This window comes from Marmota marmota, unplaced genomic scaffold (genome assembly GCF_001458135.2).
Source record: "Marmota marmota marmota unplaced genomic scaffold, marMar, whole genome shotgun sequence".
Classification (NCBI taxonomy): domain Eukaryota; kingdom Metazoa; phylum Chordata; class Mammalia; order Rodentia; family Sciuridae; genus Marmota; species Marmota marmota.
Genome location: NW_025999977.1, coordinates 11,318,177 through 11,337,384, shown reverse-complemented (window position 1 = coordinate 11,337,384; position 19,208 = coordinate 11,318,177). Strand labels below are relative to the sequence as shown.

Sequence of the window (19,208 nt, the reverse complement as noted above, 5' to 3'; positions counted from 1 at the left end):
CAGTGAGGTCACAGGATACAAAATTGACACACAAAAATCAATTCACTTCTATATACTAACAATGAATATGTTGAAATCAAAATAAAAGCATAATACTATATATAATCACCCCAAAGAAAATTAAATACTAGGGATGCATTTACAAAACATGTATATGATATTTTTGCTGAAATCACAAAATGATAATAAAAGAAATCAGAGAAGACCTAAAAAAAACGGAGAAACATACCATGCATATGGACTGGAATACTTAATATAAGAAGAATTTCAATTCTCCCCAAATTTATCTAGAGGTTAATTGTGATTTCTAAAAGAATCCTAGAAAGGTTTTTATTGTTGCTGCTATTTTTTTTTTAGACATAGACAATCTTATTTTAAAATTTACATGGAAAGGCATGGATGCCAGAATAGCTCAAACAATTTTTAAAAAGAAGAAATAGAGAAGAATCACTCTAGAGCAATTTTAATATTGCTATTTAGCTACAGTGATCAATACAGTGTGATATTGGTTGGAAATTGATACATAGATCAATGAACAGATTGGAGAATTCAGAAATAGACCTGCACATATATGGCCAACCAATTTTTGATAACGTGTGAAAGCAATTTGATGGAGAAAGGGTAGCCTTTTCAACAAATGGTGCTGAAATAAATGGACGCAGAGAGGCAAAAAAAATAAAATAAACCTCAACCTCATGCCACACCTTCTAAAACTTTAAAATGAAATGAATCATGGACTTACATGTAATACATTAAAAAATTACAAAACTTTAGAAACAAATGGGGAAAAAAATTTTAAAATTCTGGATGATTAGACATAAAAACAGGATCCATTAAGGAAAAAAACTGATGAATTGGACCTTAGCAAAATTTAAAATTTTTGCTCTGTAGAAGACTCTGTTAAGAGAATGAAAGGACAAGCCACAGACAGGGATAGGGGTGCTATTCACAAGAGCTGACAAAGGACTCATAGCTAAAATACATAAAGAACTCTCCAGATTTAACAGTCCTATTAGAACATGGGTACAAGACATGAACAAACATTTCATCAAAGAAAATATTCAGAAGGCAAAATAAAATCCATGAAGAGATGTTCAACATCATTGACTGTAAAGAAATGTAAAATAAAACCACAATGGAATATCGCTGAAGTGGCACCCCCTTTCTCCACTGAAAAGTCTTAACTGGGCCTCTCTAGAAATCTTCAACATGGCTGATTTTAGGACTGTCAGCAAAAGAGTCTCTGCAAAAGAGTTCAATGTAGATAAACTTCCTATTTTCATGTCGCCCTGTTTACTTGGCCACTGGCTGAGAAGATACCAGCACTTCAGGTGCTGGACACCCCCTTACTAGTTTTCACAAACGTATCCAGTATAGTACTTTGAAGAAATGTGCAAACAAGGCCTCTGGCCTTGAGCTGGGCTTCACAGAGATGTCTACATTTTTAAGATGAGTTACAAATGGGCTCCATGGTAACAGCTGGCAGGGGGAGGAAAGAAAGGGGAGAAGCTCTCCCCTTCTCAGGTGTTGTCCTTGAAGAGTTAACTTGCCCAGAACAGTGAAAGAAAAAGCTGCTTTTATGTGAACTTCTGCAGACTGTGAACTTCTGAGCCCTTCCCCTTCCATGCTGAGTATAAAATTCTGAAACTCCCTGAACTCGGGGTTCAGGGGATTAATTGATTACAGCAAAAGCTGTGCCCTCTGAATCTGGCTGTAGCCAAATAAAACTGTTTCCTGCTATCTTCGGTGCCTTGCCTTCTTTGTCCCTACAACATCGCTACACACCTATCAGTATGGCCAAAATAAAGTATAGTGAAATTATCACCAAATGATGGTGAGAATGTGTGAAAACTAAGTCACTCATACATTGCTGGTGGGAGTGTAAAATAATACAACCAGTCTAAAAAATAGCTTGGCAGTTTCTTATAAAATAACATGCAACCACCCAGCAGTTGCCCTCCTGGGCCTTTATTCCAGAGGAATGAAAACTAATGTTCACGCTAAAACCTGTACCCAGAAGTTACAGCAACTTTAGTTGTAATAGGTGAAATGTTAAACCAGGTATGGTGCATTTATACCGTGGAATTGTACTCCAGAATGAGATTTGAGCAACTTGTGCTCAAATGTTTCAAGGAAAAAACATTCTTCACACTACTCTTGCAAGTTTTCTTGTAAGCTTAAAATTTTTCCAAAAGAAAAGAAAAAAGTAGCTAACAGAACTTAAAATTTGGTTGATTTGATTGAGAGAGAAAGGAGTGAGAATCGACTCCCAGGTTTCTAGCTTAGGCAGCAGGATACCAGCTGAGACTGAGGATGTAAGTTTTCATATCTTAAAGTATATACTAAGTAATTTCATTAATTTAATGTGAAAGATAATTGTATATTAACATTGTATATTAATTCATATAGGTTATCTTGATAGATTCTTTTATTTTTTTATTGAATTCTAAAAGTTGCCCATGGTCAGATGATTTGGTACAGAAACAAGAACCAAAATTTCCTAAGACTCATTCCTGGCTCTAATTTTATATAGAGCATTTAATTTCTTCAATGCTTGCATTTTCATTTACAAAGCATTACTAATAATTATAGTCTGAAAAGTCCTTTCCTCAGGAGAGAGTAATGATTTTAGTACAATTAACTGTTTCTAATTTTTCAAACATAAAATTCTATTTGATGTTCACCTGAGAGTACAAACACAGTGTCCAAACTGTTTCCTAAAAGTGATTAGTTTTTATAGTCATCAATCAATTCTGAGGTAACTTTACAAAGTGGAGATAAAATTGAAACTAACTTACATAAAAATGATATCCCTCAACATTAGTTATCCCAACAGCTTAACATTACCTTAATAGGAAGATTGCACATCACAAAGAAGAAGGGGCAAGAAATAAAAACAGCAAAAAGTCAAGTCCTACGTGAAAGTTCAGTTTCAATAATTATTGGTAATATTCTGTAAATATTCTGTGTATTTAAGATTCCTGCATTTTTCTATTTGTTACAATTTTAATAAAGAGTGAAATTTTTTTTAAGGATTAGCTGGTTTTAAACTTTATGTAATTGTACTCATAAAGCATATGTTCTTTTGTTTGGGAAATTCAACCATGTGGTTGAATATAGTTGCAATTCAATCATTTTTATTGCAGATAGTGTTCAATTATACAAATATGCTACAATTTATTTAACTATTCTATTTTTGTGCTGTATCCAGTTTGGAAATAATATGAATAGTATTCCTATATGTACCTTTTGGTTGATACACGTGCACATTTCTGCAGGGCATGTATTTAGGGATAAAATTGCTGGGTTGTGGTGTGTATTGTTCAATTTAATATATTTTCCGAAGTGGTTGTACCAGCTTACAATCCTTTATCAAAGTATGAGATTCCACTAGCTCTACATTATCACTAATAATTGGATTGTCAGTCTTTGTCATTTTAATCATGCCAGTAGATATGTATGGTGCATTTTAATTTTAATTTCTGTGATTACAATGAATTTGAGGTGTGTTCTCATATAAAGTATTATTAGTAGTCCATTTGTGAAGTCCATCCAAATCTTTTGCCCATTTTTCTAATAGCTTGTTTATATTTGTCTTGATTTTTTGGAAAAGCTCTTTATGTACTCTGAACATAAATCCTATGACTCACCTTTTCACTCCCTCAATGATGTGTTTTGATGACCAGGCATTAATAATGTTAGCTTAGTTCAATGGCTCAATCTTTTCCTTCATGGTGAGTGCACTTTAAAAAAAAAATTTTAGTTATAGATGGACACAAGATCTTTATTTTATTTATTTTTATGTGGTGCTGAAGATTGAATCCAGTGCCTCATGCATGCAAGGCAAGCGCTCTACCACCCAAGCCCATGAGTGCACTTTTTATCCTGCTTAAGAAATAGTTCATTGTGATCCTAAAAGATTGTTTCCTATGTAGTATAGTCAGCTATTTCATTGCTGTGACTAAATGAAGCGAGGAGCACAAATATAGAGGAAGAAGAGTTTATTTGAGGGCCCATGGTTTCAGAGGTCTCAATCCTTAGACAGCTGGCTCCATTCCTCAGGGCACAAGGTGAGACAGGAAGGACCAGGTGGAAGAGAGTGGGGGAGGGAAGTAGCTTACGTGGTGATCTGACAACAGAGACAGACTCCACTCGCCAGATACAAATACATACCCCCAAAGTCAAGCCCGCAAAGACTCACCTCCTCAGGCACACCTTATGTCTTCAGTTACTACTCAGTTAATCCCAATCAGGGGATTAATTCACTGATTAGGTTAAGACTCTTACAATCCAACCATTTCTCCTCTGAACCTTCTTACAATCCAATGAACTCTTACAATCCAATGAACTCCTCTGAACTCTTACAATCCAATCATTTCTCCTCTGAACTGTCTCATCCATGAACTTTTTGGGAACCCCTCACATCCAAAGCATAACACTGTATTACTTTTTAAAACTTCTTACATTTAGAGTTTTATTTTCCAGAGTTCTAATTTTTATATGACGTGGTGCAGAATTCAGATTTTTTTTTTCCTTAAGGGTATCTAGTCATACCAGTACTATTTATTAAAAAAAGTCATCTTTCCCCACTGCCCTGAAGTGACCATATAAATCAAGTGTCCATGTGTGTATCTGTTGCTAATTATTGTATTCTGTCCAACTTGTCTATGTCTCTAAACTTAAATATAGGGCTTTAAGCTTTGATATTCCTAGCAAGTCCTTCTATTTCCTTTTTTTCCCCAAGACTCTCATAACTATTTTTGATCATTTTCTTTTCCACAAAAAAATTCAAATAAACTTGTCAAAACCTACAAAAACAAGCAAACAGAAAGCTTTCTAAAATTTTTATTGGGGCTGCATTAGATGTACAGATCAATTTAAGGAGAATCGTATTCCAGTCCATGAACATGGTATTTTCCTCCATTTAAACTTTTGGAGGAAATTGCAGACATAATGCTGTAACAGTGGTATACTTTATGCTTTGAATATAGTCCTTGCTGCCCACAACTTATTTTTAAAATGGACATATTCCTTTCTCTTCCTCTCTCCCTGATCCTTGGAAACAGTATTACCTTTCTTCTCCATTATTAGGCAGATTACTCTGTCCTTGAGTACACACTCATCATAGGAACAAAGTAATCCATACTTTGGGGATGGCACCAGAAGATCTCAGAAATGACTATATCCCAAATTAACAAGTGAATTACAACTCCGGGGAATGTAGCCTTTGAGTCACCTCTTTAAAAGCCCCTTGTTCCTATCTAAGGGCAGAATCACAACCTTTGGGACAGGAGTCCCCTGTGTTTCTCCTTTGCTAAGACAGCAATAAATCTTCTTTTTCCTTTTTCTCGAAGCTGTGTCCTCATTATTGGGTTGGCATTGGTAACTAGAACTGAGCTTTCAGCAACAGTGTCACTTTCCTTCTAAATATTTCTTTCTTTTTTTTTTTGGAAAAGCAATGTTATGACCACAGTACACTTATTAAAACCAGGAAACTAACATTGATATAGTACGATGATCTAATTTGTACACCTTATTTAAATCTCATCTATTCCAATCCCATTAATTCAATCTCACTAACGTTCCCTGTGGCAAAAGGAAAAAAGTTTGTTTTTCTGGTTCAAGATCCAATCCAAAATCACATATTACATTTTCTTGTCAAATGTGAAAGGAAAAAACAAACAACTTTTTAATCTCACAATCAATATAGAATACCTTTGTGATCCTTGGATTTCTCCCCATCAAACAATCCTTCAGTGATTTTCTTAGCAGAGTGTCTTATAATTCAATTCTGATGCAATCTATCTGGAGATGGTGTTAGATCTCACAGGTTGTGAACTCATTTCTACAAAACTACCCACTTCCGATAAGAAACACAAGCCCAGGCCACAGGTTCTTCTAAATGAATGGCTACAACCAGTTTCCTGCAGCCTCCTCTTTGAGTTCCAATCACTTGCTAGAATGACACAGAAATATTTACTTACATTTGTCAGTTTATTATAAAAGATATTATAGAAGATACAAACAACCCCAGGAAGAGACAGATTTTGTAAGGCACCAGGAACCCATGCCCTCTCTGGGACTACCACCCCCCTAGCACCTCCACCTGCTCAACAAGCCAGAAGCTCATTCTTGTTTAACAATTTACAGAGCTTGATCATGCACCCCAGGCCCTGTCCAGCAGTTGGTGGTTGGTGCAGAAAGTTTCAACCCTCTTAAGTCTAATCACTTGGTCTTTCCAGTAGCTGGTCCTCTCCAGAGGCTTTGTAAGGGCCCCACCCTAAGTCATTCCATTAGCATAAAGGGACCATTGAAAGGGACCATTGTTATTAATAAAAAATGTTTAACACTCAGGAATTCCCAGGGTTTTTAAGAAACAGGACAAAAATCAAATATATTTCATATTAAACCTCATCATGACTTGTTTAGTCATCTTTAATCCAGAATAGTTTTCCAGACTATCTTTTTTTTTAAAGAGAATTTTTTAATATTTATTTTTTAGTTTTTGGCGGACACAACATCTTTGTTTGTATGTGGTGCTGAGGATCGAACCTGGGCCGCACGCATGCCAGGCAGCGCGCTACCACTTGAGCCACATCCCCAGCCCCAGACTTTCTTTATCTTGACATTCTTTTAAAATATAGGACAGCCAGTTCAGTTGCACAAACCTGTAATCCCAGGGACCCAGGAGGCTGAGGCAGGAGGATCACAAATTCAAGGTGGGCCTCAGCAATTTAGCAAGACCCTGTCTCCAAATAAAATTATAAAGAGCTGGGCAGGGGGTTGGGGATTCAGTGACAGAGGCTTGCCTAGCATGCACAAGGCCCTGAGTTTGGGCCTCAGCCCTGGGGGGAAAAAATTAGTTGGGCATGTGGCTCAGTGGTAAAGCACCCCTAGTTCAATCCCCAGTACCACAAAATAAATAAATACATACTAAAATTACAGGCCAGATATATCAAAGTATTCCTTGATTTGGGTTTATCTGACATTTTCTCATCATTAAATATAGTTTATGCAATTTGAACAGGAAAGAACTATAGAACTGACATTTTCCTTTTTTTAAACAGAAAATTTTTAATAATATTAAAAAAAAATTTTTGTATTTGTAGATGGCAGAATACCTTTATTTTATTTGTTTATTTTTATGTGATGCTAAGGATCAAACCCAGTGACTCATACATACTAGGCAAGTGCTCTGCCACTGAGTTACAGCCCAGCCCTCTTTTTCCTGATGTACCATATTAGGATATACATAATGTCAATTATTCCCTTTACTGGTAATATTTGATAACTTGATTAAGGTAGGATTTTCCAGGTTTCTCAACTACAAAATTATTTTCCCAATATGAAATGGTTTGGGGTTTTTGTTGTTGTGGGTTTGTTTTTTGGTTTTGATGCTATTGATTAAGTTAAATTTTATAATTGTTAATGATGTGTAGAAATTCGGTTAATGACAGTAGACTAACCTGTTATCCAACAACTTTGCTAGATTCTAATTTCTCTATATTTTTAGTATTTTAACTATTTTAAAATTCTTGTCACTCAATAATTTATTTATAGATTATTTTGAATTTTCTGGGTATACATGTTAATTCTATATAACGAAAGCATTTCTTTTTAGCTTCTGTTTTAAACCTGATGCTTTTTAAGCTGGGGACATAGCTCAGTTGGTAGAGTGTTTGCCTTGTACATACAAGGCCCTGGGTTCAATCCCCAGCACCCCCCCCCAAAAAAAAAGAAACCCAACCTGATACATTTTATTTATTTTGTTTTCTTGCCTTTTGTACTTTCTAAGACAGTATTAAATTGAAATGGTAACAGCAGAACTGGGTGTCAGTGGTAATCCCAAGTAGTTGTGAGGCTGAAGAAGTTGGATCACAGGGTTCAAGGGGCTGGGGTTGTAGCTCAGTGGTAGAGCGGTTGCCTCGCATGCATGAAGTACTGGGTTTGATTCTCAGCACCGCATATAAATAAATGAAGGTCCATTAATAACTAGTAAAATATTTTTGAAAAAGTTCAAGACTAGGGTCACTTTGGAGACTCTGTCTCAAAATTTTTAAAAATAATAATAAATAAAAACTAAAAAGGGCTGGGGATATAGCTCAGTGGTCAAGTGGCCCTGGGTTCAAGCCCCAGTAATAAGAAGAAGGAGAAGGAGAAAAGGGAGGAGAGAAAGAGAGAAAAAAGAAAAAGGAAATAAAAAGGAAAAGGAAATTATGATAGTGAATATCTTTCTCTTGTTCCCAACTTTAGTGGGGAAAAATTTGGTGGTAGGTGGGTACCAGGGATTGAACTCAGGGGTGCTTGACCACTGAGCCACATCCCCAGCCCTATTTTGTATTTTATTTAGAGACAGGGTCTCACTGAGTTGCTTAGTGCCTCACTGTTGCTGAAGCTGACTTTGATCTTGTGATCCTCCTGACTCCCAAGCCACTTTGCTTCCAGGCATGTGCCACCATGCCTGGCTTTAATGGGGAAATTTTTGATATTTTACTATTTAGTATGTATCTGATATAGATTTTTTTGTAGAACCATTTAGCAAGTTTGTGAAAATTTTTTCTTACCATTGACACTTGACTTTTTAAAATCATAGGTATATATAGAATTTTACTAAATATTTACTTAATTGTAAATATATTATAATACAAAATAAATATTTTATTTATATTCTGTATATATAGTTAATTACATTAACTTTTTAATGTTAAACTAACCTTGCATTTCTGAAATAAACCCAACCTATTCATAAATAATTGCCTTGGTATTTTCTAGATTCATATTTTTAAGACTAAATTGCAGTTCCTACCAAATGATTTTTTTTAGTCCCAGCTATAATTTGATTTAATTTATGGCCCAGGATACTTTTCGGCCCTCTTTTCCCTTTTCCAGACACTATAACTGTTAGATATGGAAAATGATAAACCCCAAAATAGTGTGGCCTGGGAAGAGGGAGTGGGAAGAAGGCAACACATTGAAAACATTGATCATTTCCCAATACATTCTTTCCCAATGACAAGCCAAGCCCCAGGGAGGAGATATTCATCACCCCTAGAATGACAGTCTCTGGGAAGAAGTCACAGCATTGATCCTTCCCAAAACAAATCCTTTCCCAGATACTGAGTGTTGACCCCAGACCTTCCATCTTTCTAGTAAAAGCAGATCTCAGATTCCTGAGTGCCCAAACTGACACACTTTGTCATTAATTAAGTCACCTATCAGTGTAACCTATATAAGCACAGACTCCCCCTTTGGCTGGTGGCTCATTTTCTACCAGGAAAGTAGGTCCATCAGAGGGGTGACTTCACCACTGAATAAAGGCTCTGCTAATCCATGAAGTTTGTACCTAGTTGGGTACTTTTGTGCTAACTAACAATAACTATGAAACAAATAATGGTTTGGGACAACAATGATCATTTTTCTCTCATGGTTTCTATGTGATAAAAATTCCAAAGTTATTCAGCTAGGCAGTTCTACTCAAAGTCTCTCAAGAGGTTGCAGTCAGATAAGTTGGGGTTAGTTTATCTCAAAGGCTTCTTATATACCAGCTACCTAAACTAGAGAGATGCCAACAGCTGGGTGCTCCTCAAGCATTCCCACTCTAACTGTATAGTATTTCTAGCATGACAGCTTCAGGGTAGATGGATTGTGTAGCAGCTCAGGGTTCCAAAGGCAAGTGTCCCAAAAATGAAAGAATGGGGCAGAAACTGGATTACATTTTAAGACCTGACTTAGAAGTCACATAGCAACATTCCACCATCATTCCACTCACCATTTTGGTTGAGACAGTTACAAAAGCCTACTCAGGTTCCAGAATTGAGAACACAAACCTAGCTCTCAATGGAGGAGTATCACATCACGTTGTAAGGAGAATACATGGGATCAGAAGGATCAGTACTATAAAGCAATGCTTCAGTTAAAGATGGGCTACACATGATGGTGGTTCCATAAGACCACATACAGTACTTAATGACATTGTAGCCATCTTAGTTTGTGTAAGTACATTCTATGATATTCACACATGGATTTGCTTAATGATTTATTTCTCAGAACACATCTAAGGTTTCAGTCCATGGTGGTTTGGCCCTGTTGCTTTGGGCCTGGGGCTGCACAGTATATCATGGTGGGATCACATGGTAGAGGAGGGTTGTTTACCTCAGGGCAGCCAGGACACAGAGAAAGAAGGGGCCAGGGTCTTAAGATCCTCTTCGAGGGTACACTCCCAATGACCTAATTTCTTTCCATCAGGCCTGACTTTCTAAAGGTTTCACTACCTTCTGACAGTGCTACAGGCTGGGGATCAAGCCTCCAATACCTGGGCCTCTGGCAACAGTCAAGATCCAAACTATAACAAATGTTAAAACAAGAAGTATCATGATCAGTTTTGTGCTTTAGAAAGACTGTGTTAAAGCAAAGTTCTCCTTGTCTCTTACATTCAGGAACAATGCATATTCAGTTGTAATATGTGTGTAAAATTTCTATTACAATGTATGAGACCTGAAGGGGATTTCTTTGATCTAAAGTCTCTTTTGAGAGAGAATCCCCATGGCCTTACTGGTTTATGTACAAACCTGAAGGCAAACACTGAAGTAACCCTGCTACGGAATGGAGTTTGTTTTCCTCACTTCAGAAGCATCAGGAGTTGATGTGGCAACAAATTCCTGCTTCCAAGGAATTTATTTCAAATTCTGAATTAATTTTCACCGTTGCAGCAGATATCGGCTAATTTGATTTCCTCAGTATGAAAAACAGGCATAGCAACATCCTTTATTAGATGCTTCAGATATGTTTATTTAGAATGCCAGGAGCCAGGCATGGTGGCTTACTTCCTGTGATCCCAACAATTTGGGAGCCAAAGGGGATGGTAAGTTCAAAGTTAGCCTCAGCAACTTAGTAAGACCCCGTCTTACTAATAAAAAAACAAAAAGGGCTGGGGATGTAACTCAGTGGTGGAGTGTCTCTGGGGTCAATCCCTACATAGCATGGCAAACAAACAAATTATGCCATCAACAAAGTCCTCCTATGAAAACCTGCAAAGGTGCCAAAGTATTTTCACAATCGCCTTCCACGGAATCCAGAGCAGCTGCAGTCATTCCTGGTAGGACTGTCTTTTCCCTGCACCATAACCTATATTGAACAAAGAAACTGTATACCTGATTGATTCAGGAAATCAAAGTAACAAAACTGCCAGCCACAATGCGGCCCAGCGATTAGAAGAAGCCTGGTTGAAAATTTAAACACCCTTTTTACTCATTAATTTCCAACTGCTAAAGACAAACAAAAAGCAAAATTAACATGATTGTAAACTAAGCACTTGTGTCCCGTGGCAACCATTTGGGGCCTGCTGAGAAAGAATGAGTTGATCAAAGCAAGTAAGTCTGTGAACTGTGGGACCAGCACTGCTTCAGGGAGCGCACAGCCAGGATCCATTACCTGGCCTGTTTCAGGAACAGGTGAATCTCGTAATTAATCTTGGCTTCAATTTGGAGGGAAGTAGGAAACTTACCTCCCTGTCCACTGAGTTTATATATTAATCCCCTGAGTTTTGGGGAAAAGTTTTAAATTGGTGTAAAGATTTTTTTTTTTTTTCCCTTCTGAATGTGTAGAGAACAAACAGTTAGAAGGGAATGCTGAGTTCCCTAACTTCAGGCTGTCAAGACAACTCCTAGGAAAGCAGTTGATTGCTACCTTACTTGATTTGACGCATCTCAGCACACAGGGCAAAGGCTCTTCCAATGAAGCTAGCAGGGTTTTAATGCAAGAAAACACTATGAGACCTAGGGAGCCTCATCCCACAATCACATACCATGAAAATCCACAGACTTGAAATTGTAAATGTTCTCAAAATCAAACTCTTTAAATCAATGGGCTTGTGAATTGTTCAAAGCATGTCCGGGGTTTCACATATTGTTCTAAATGTAGGAAAAATGAATAGGAACTTGGATTGCCCCTCTTTTGCACCAAATTAATATACATATTTTTAAAAGTAACAAATTGTGCATATTAAACACAGTCATCCCTTGGTTTCCTTGGGAAATTGGTTCTAGGATCCCCACCTCCCACCCCACAGATCCCAAACCTCACATATACTCAAATCCCTTCGACAAAATGGTGTAGTATCTGCACATAGCTTATGTAATCTTCTCATATACTTCAAATCATCTCTAGATTACTTATAATACATAATACAATGTGAATACTATGTACATAGTTTAGGAAATAATGATGAGGGAATATCTGTACATATATGTTCAGTACACAGTTTTATTTTGGATATTTTTGATTGATCTGAAGTTGGTTGAATCTGTGGATGTGGAGAGCCAACTGTATCTTCCCCAGCAACAGAAATTTCAAATTAGAAACAGCAATTTCTACTAAATTCAAGGTTAAATTAACTAAGTAGCAAAATAAAACCAAATCACAGAAGGTACTCTTTCCTCTGTGAGGAGACAACAAATGATGGTGTAAATGGGAAATGCTAGACACTGAGTGGTCCAAGCCACCCTGTTGCAGGGTGTTAAAAGAAGGTGGGTTGAAAAGCTTCTCAGAAACCACAACACTTGGGTGTTCCTCCCTCTTCTGACACCCTCAGTTGCAGGCTGAGGTCTCAACAAGGCAGAATTAACCATGCAAGCATAAAACCTCAAAGAGTAGGGTCCTTTTCCCTCTACCACATTAGGGCTTCAGCTATAACTCCACCTCCCTCATCCCATCTGCTCCTCCCCCACAATTTTATAGCAACATGTTATTATACTTTTTTTTCCATTTAAATTTGTATTTTTTTTACATTTTCATTGGCGCATTATAGTTGTACCTATTGATGGGATTTGTTGTTACATATTTTTACATGCACACAATTTAACAACATAATTTTGCCAGTATCATTCCCCAGCATTTCCCTCTTCCTCCCTATTTCTCACCCCTTGGTCCCTTTCCTCTACTGACCTTCCCTTTGATTTTTTTTTTGGAAATCCACCCCAATTTTTGTTTTCCTTTTTCCTCTCTAGCTGCTGCATATGAAAGGAACCATATGACCCTTAACTTTATGATAACCTTATGAGTTTGACTTATTTCACTGAACATGATGGATTCTAGTTCCATCCGTTTTCCTGCAAATGCCATAATTTCATTTCTTTTTATGGCTCAATAAAACTCCATTGTGTACATATACCAGATTTTCTTTATCCATTCATTCATTGATGGACACCTAGGCTGGTTTCATAGTTTGGCTATTGTGAATTGTGCTGCTATAAACATGGGTATGCACATATCACTACAGTATGATGAATTTAATTTATCATCAGGGTAAATAATGAGTAATGGTATAGCTGGATCATGTGGTGGTTCCATTCCTAGTCTTTTGAGAAGCCTCCATATTGATTTCCATAGTGGTTGTACAGTCCCACCAACAATGTATGTTACTATACTTCCAAAGCGTCTTTACTGTCAGCTTTTTTTCTGTCTTATTTCCTCTGATTTAATCTGTTAAAAATGTGGTTGGGGATCCAATCAATTTCTGACAACATTCAACTAGCTCCTATTTGTTCAAATCAACTAATCAAAACTAAATCCCATCCCCTGATGGGATTAACTGAGTGGTGACTGAAGGGGGGTAGGGTATGGCTGAAGGAGGTGAGAATTGAAGGTGTACCTTTTTTTATCTGGTTATATTTTTATCTGATACATTTTTTTATCTGGCAAGTGGAGTCTCTTTCTGCTTCCCTTTGCCACACTCTTCCACCATGATATTCAGCCTACCTTAAGCCCCAAGGAATGGAGCTGGCTATCTGTTAGCCAAAAAAGACCAGGACAAACACCAACCTCACCAATCAGCTCAGTTTTGTTTGTTTGTTTGTTTTTATTCAGGAATGAAATTTTACATAGGAACAGGGTAAGCAGGGACAAAGGGACACAGTGGGACCCACTTTCCTGGTGGAAAATGAGCCCCTGAACAAAGAAGGAGACTGGGCTTATATAGGATGTGAGTGATTTAGTGAGCATGTCAGTTTGGGCACTCAGGAATTTGAGTTGGGGGTCGGTGGTCAGCACCTGAAGACGAGTTGTCTTGGAAGAGATAGTATTTCCTAGAAACTATCACTTCTAGATTTGATGAGCCAATTTTTTTCCCTGCCTGTGGCCAGCATCTGGGAAGGTTTTATCTTGGGAGAGAAGAAAGCCATCAATGCACTGCTTTCTTTTCTATTTCCTCCTCCCAGGCCTCACTATTTTGGGGTCCTTTATTTTTCGTATCCAATACTGTCTATGGACCAAGACCTCTGAAACCTTGAGCTCCCAAATAAACTTTTCCTCCTCTAAAATTATTCTTGTCAGGTCTTTTAGTCATAGTAGTGAACAAGCTGACTAAAACAAGCCTTTAATGCGGAAAACATACAAGTCAAGGATCAACAAGAGAAACGAAAGATGCTAAGGCTAGGTGCTATATGTGTTCTGGTGAAGGGATATTTCCTGCCTGAGAAGACACTTTCTTAGGGCAAAATTGTGAGAAAACAGCCTTATCAGAATGTGGGACAAAGAAACTAGAGCCAGGGTGACTGAGTTTAAGAACCAGCTGTTACAGGACTTGTGTGGGAAAGCCAACTTCCTAGCACCTGGAGATCTTTAGGAATTTTTTGCCCCATCTGCTAGGGACAGAAAGCCATCTTGTGAGATGCTAAGTTTGGCAATGCCCCTGCTGCTGATAATTGGGGAGACCTTTGTCCCAGCTGGCACAATATGTAGGCAACCCCAGCATTAGCTCCAAAGATCATTTTTGGATCATCCTATCTGAGGAACCACACTTATCTTCATTTTTTAAAAAGTGATAGTCCTGGTTAGGCATGTAGCTCAGTGGTAGAGTATGAGCATCTAGCATGCACAACCCCCCCCCAAAAAAAAAATTCTTTTCCTTAAGTGCTTGTAATAAACCAGTGTAATGACCTGGTACAACAATCTGCCAGAAAAAAGCTCTCTGAGTTAATGTAAGGTTTTCCAGATACATAAAGTAATTTAGAATACATAAAGAACTCAAAAACTTCACACTAAAAAACCCAAATAACCCAACTGATAAGTGTGCAAATGAATTAGACACTTCTCCAGAGAAGAAATACAAATGAAACATATGAAACAATATTCAACATCATTAGCAGTTAGGGAAATGCAAATCAAAACTACATGGAGATTTTATGTCACACCAGTCAGAATGAGGGTCATCAGGAATACAAATAATATAAATAAATGCTGAAGAGGATGTGGAGAAAAAGTAACACTTCTACACTGTTGGTGGGATTGTAAATTAGTAAAACTGCTATCGAAATTAGTTTAGAGGCTCCTCAAAAGACTAGGAATGGAACCACCACATGATTCAGCTATACTTACACATTATTATGACAATGCATTATGTATTACCTATGACAAAGAATACTGTTGATATAAAAAAAGAACCAAAAAAATGCTATTAAGAAAAAAAGAACAAAGTAGATATATTGGTAAGCTTTTTGACACAGTGACCAAAATACCTGACAAAAACAACTTAAAGGAGGAAAATTTTATTTTGGCTCATGATTTCAGAGGTTTCAGACTGTGGTTGGCCATTGCTTTGCTTTGGGCCTGAGGCAAGACAGAACATCATGGGAGAAGGGTGTGGCTAAGGAAAGCTATTCAGCTCCTGACAGCCAGGATGGAGAAATAATGAGAAAGAGAGAAAGGGAAAGGGACAGGGACAAGATGAAGTCCCCAAAGGCATGCGCCCAAAGATCCACATCTTTCAACTTGGTCCCTCCTCCTGGTTTCCATCACTTCCAACAGTCCATTCAGTTATCAGTGGATTAATTTATTAAAGCCCTCATGATCCAATCACTTCCCAAAAGTCCTACTTCTGAACATTACTTCACTGGGGAAAAGCCTTTAACATATGAAACATTCCAGATCCAAATTATAGTACCTCTCCATTCATCTGTGTCTAAATTTATTCTGACTAGGACACCAATCATGTTGTAGGATCCACACTAGTGACTTCATTTTAACTAAATTACTCTTTAAAGACTCTGTCTCCAAATACAGTCACATTCTGAGGTTCCATGAGTTAGGGCTTCAGCACATGAAATTTTGGAGAACACTTGTGTACATGTACTAATATTTAACAACAGATCCCACCATTATGTACAATAATGCACTGAAGTAAAAATGTAGAGAAAAAGAAATTACAGAGAACACTATTCAACCCATAACATTTTCTAACATGGAAAGATGCCCATAATTTTGAGTTAAAAAAAAAAGTAAGGAGCAGAATATGTATGATGTGATTCCATTGTTTCCAAAATTAAAAAACAATACATCAAAATCACTGGTACATATTTATATGTGATTTGGGGTGCTAGAAAGATAAATACAGAGTTGGGGATGTGGCTCAAACAGTAGCGCGCTCGCCTGGCATGCGCGGCGCTGCTGGGTTCATTCCTCAGTACCACATAAAAATAAAATAAAGATGTGTCCACCGAAAACTAAAAAAAAATAATAATATTTAAAAATTATCTCTCTCTCTCTCTAAAAAAAAAGAAAGATAAATACACAGCTGTTAATAATGATTCCCCTGGGAAAGGGGGAGGGACACATATCCACTCTCTTTTTATGAACATGGGTTACTTTTATAATTTGAAAAACTTTAATTTAGCTTAACAAGTACATCTATAATGTATACTGCAAAGGAGAAAATGTCCTTATTTAAATAGAATTCAATCCTAGGCAGATTATCAAAGACATAAACATGGGGGAGAGGGCAATTATACAGTGCCAAACTACAAATTATATAAAGAGGAAAATTAAAATGTATTGTTCTGATGTTGACTTTGATTATTTAAATATAGTTTAAAAGTTATCTTAGAAACACCTAAGATTTCACTGAATTAATAAGATTAAAAGGAGAATTCACCTTCTTTCCAAATTGCTCTAACAGACGATGGCAAACAAATTATTCTCTTCATATAAAGTTAAGAATCAGAAAAAAATGAAAAGGAAAAGAAATATTTAAAAAACAAATATATGACAGAATAACTGAAATTGCCAGACTCAGCAATTTAGTGAGCATCTTAACAACTTAGTGAGATCCTGCCTCAAATTTTTAAAAAGTAAAAAGGGACTGGGGGTGTAGCTCAAGGGTAAAAGCACCCCTGGTTTCAATTTCCCATACCAAAAAAGAGAGAAAATTTAATTTATTGAATTCGTATGAGCCTGGCACTGTGCTAAGTGCTCTACACTATTTAGATAGCAGAGTTAAACCCTGCAAGTCTGCCTGACGTTTGTATTTGAAACAAGGCAAAGCCCTGAAGAGAACTCCACATCTTGGTTAGAAAACTTGAGGAAAGGAGGCTTTCTAACAACACATCTTGGTTAGAAAACTTGAGGAAAGGAGGCTTTCTGTCTCCTAGAGTGGCAAGATACACTAACCTGTGGAGGAGATGGGAAGACTTGCTATCTCTGTGGTACTCTGGGCTGAGACCACAGGTCCTTACCATGAGCCCCAGACACGACCCAGATGCATTAGAAAACCTCCAGGCCCAGATGCCCACAGTACAGGAAAGTGGCCCAGGAGCAGACATTTATAATCTGCCCTATATCTAAAAGCCCCTTGGTACTATCCCAAGAAAGGGGAATAGAGGGAAAACATGATCAACATTGCCTTGTATGCTAGCTCAGAAGACTGAGGGGATCAGAGTCAAAACTTAAATTTTTGAAAATAAAGTGCTAATTGTTGCAAGTCTGGATTTTTGGATTGAGATTCATACTGGTCATACATACTCTTCTCATTTGATTCTCATTTATTCTACAGATGAGGAAAAAGTTTTTCTTTTTCAAGGTTAACTTAAAAGTTTGTTTTGTTGTTGTCACAAAACCAGTCAACAGCAAACCTAGGACTCAATTTTAGGTCTACCTTGCATTTACCCATGCTAGCTCCTACTCTGTGTTTCCAGGAATAGGTTTTGCCTTCTTCCTACCATCTACATCCAATCCACTATTGACACATTCCAAATTTAGATGATAAGTCCCTTATCACCCAGATCCCATCTGTATCATAGACCATACTGTATTTTAATGACTTGTGTATATGTTTTCCTCCCCTAGGGCATGACTTCTTTTATTTACTTATTTATTTATTTACTTACTTACTTACTTATTTATTTATGTGGTGCTGAGGATGGAACCCAGTGCCTCATGTTAGGCACAAGCACTCTACCACTGAACTACAACTCCAGCCCAGGACATGATTTCTTGTAGGCAGAAATTAAGTTTCTCCACATAATATGTGCTTTAGTTTTACAACAATGAAAAGTATCACTCATATCTGATAGTGTTTTCTACTAAACTCTGAGCTTGAAAAGATCAAAAGATACATCTGGTTTTACATACTAGTAAGTCCTGGAGCATAAAACAATGCCTAATGCAGACTGGATTTTCAATAAATATTTTGAATTAATAAATGAATAAGTCAATAAGTAATCTCTTTTATTTAACTGTGACTCTGAGTCATATTCCAAGAATAAGCAGCTTCTTGACATCCTTTCTTTGTAATGGGTTAGTATTTGAAATTTTAAATAAATTTAACATTTTTAAATCAGTCATTATTTTCCCATTTTCATCCTTACAATCACATAGAACATGATCTTCATTATTTTAAAGTGTGAGATTTTGATTCACCCTTGGATTTATCCTGTTGCAAACTGCTAGCAATTACTTTCAGCCTCTCTGAGCTAAATGCCAGAATGTCATGAATCAGGGGGTGGCACTTAGAGGTGAAGTGAACAGTTAGCCTCCAATTTACAAGCTTGCTTTCCCCTGGGATAATTGCGTTAAAGTCGCACGTTCCTGGGTGTGACCTTCTCCCAACACAATCTCCTTGACAAGTGGATTGATTACGTTTGACTCCGCTTAATTAAATTAAAGATGTGGGAAAATTGAAGAGTTAAAATAGTATTTGTTAGGCAAGCATGTGATATTTGAAAAAATACATACATGCTTTCAATGGAGAAACAAGAAAAACGTATTTCCAAATTACATTCCAAGAGGTGTGATTGGATTGACAGCCCCATGGACAAAGGACAGGATCAAAAGCTTTTTTCCCTGTCTGCGTTCGGAGTGAAGGCGCTCACCGCCCCCGTGGGCGGGGCCAACGCAGCCCGAAGGCAGAGCGGGCGTGGTCGAGGGCGGGCCCTGGAACC

General features: G+C 37.3%; 1 long non-coding RNA gene across 1 annotated transcript in view; it reads left to right on the top strand.

Moving 5' to 3' along the window:
- LOC125617311 overlaps positions 1 to 19,063 on the top strand; it is a 29,391-nt gene extending 10,328 nt beyond the window's left edge. The window contains exons 2-3 of the long non-coding RNA XR_007348292.1: positions 4,084 to 4,112; positions 19,054 to 19,063. This is a non-coding gene — a long non-coding RNA (uncharacterized LOC125617311). The remainder of the gene's footprint in view (positions 1 to 4,083; positions 4,113 to 19,053) is intronic.
- Positions 19,064 to 19,208: the final 145 nt, after the last annotated feature.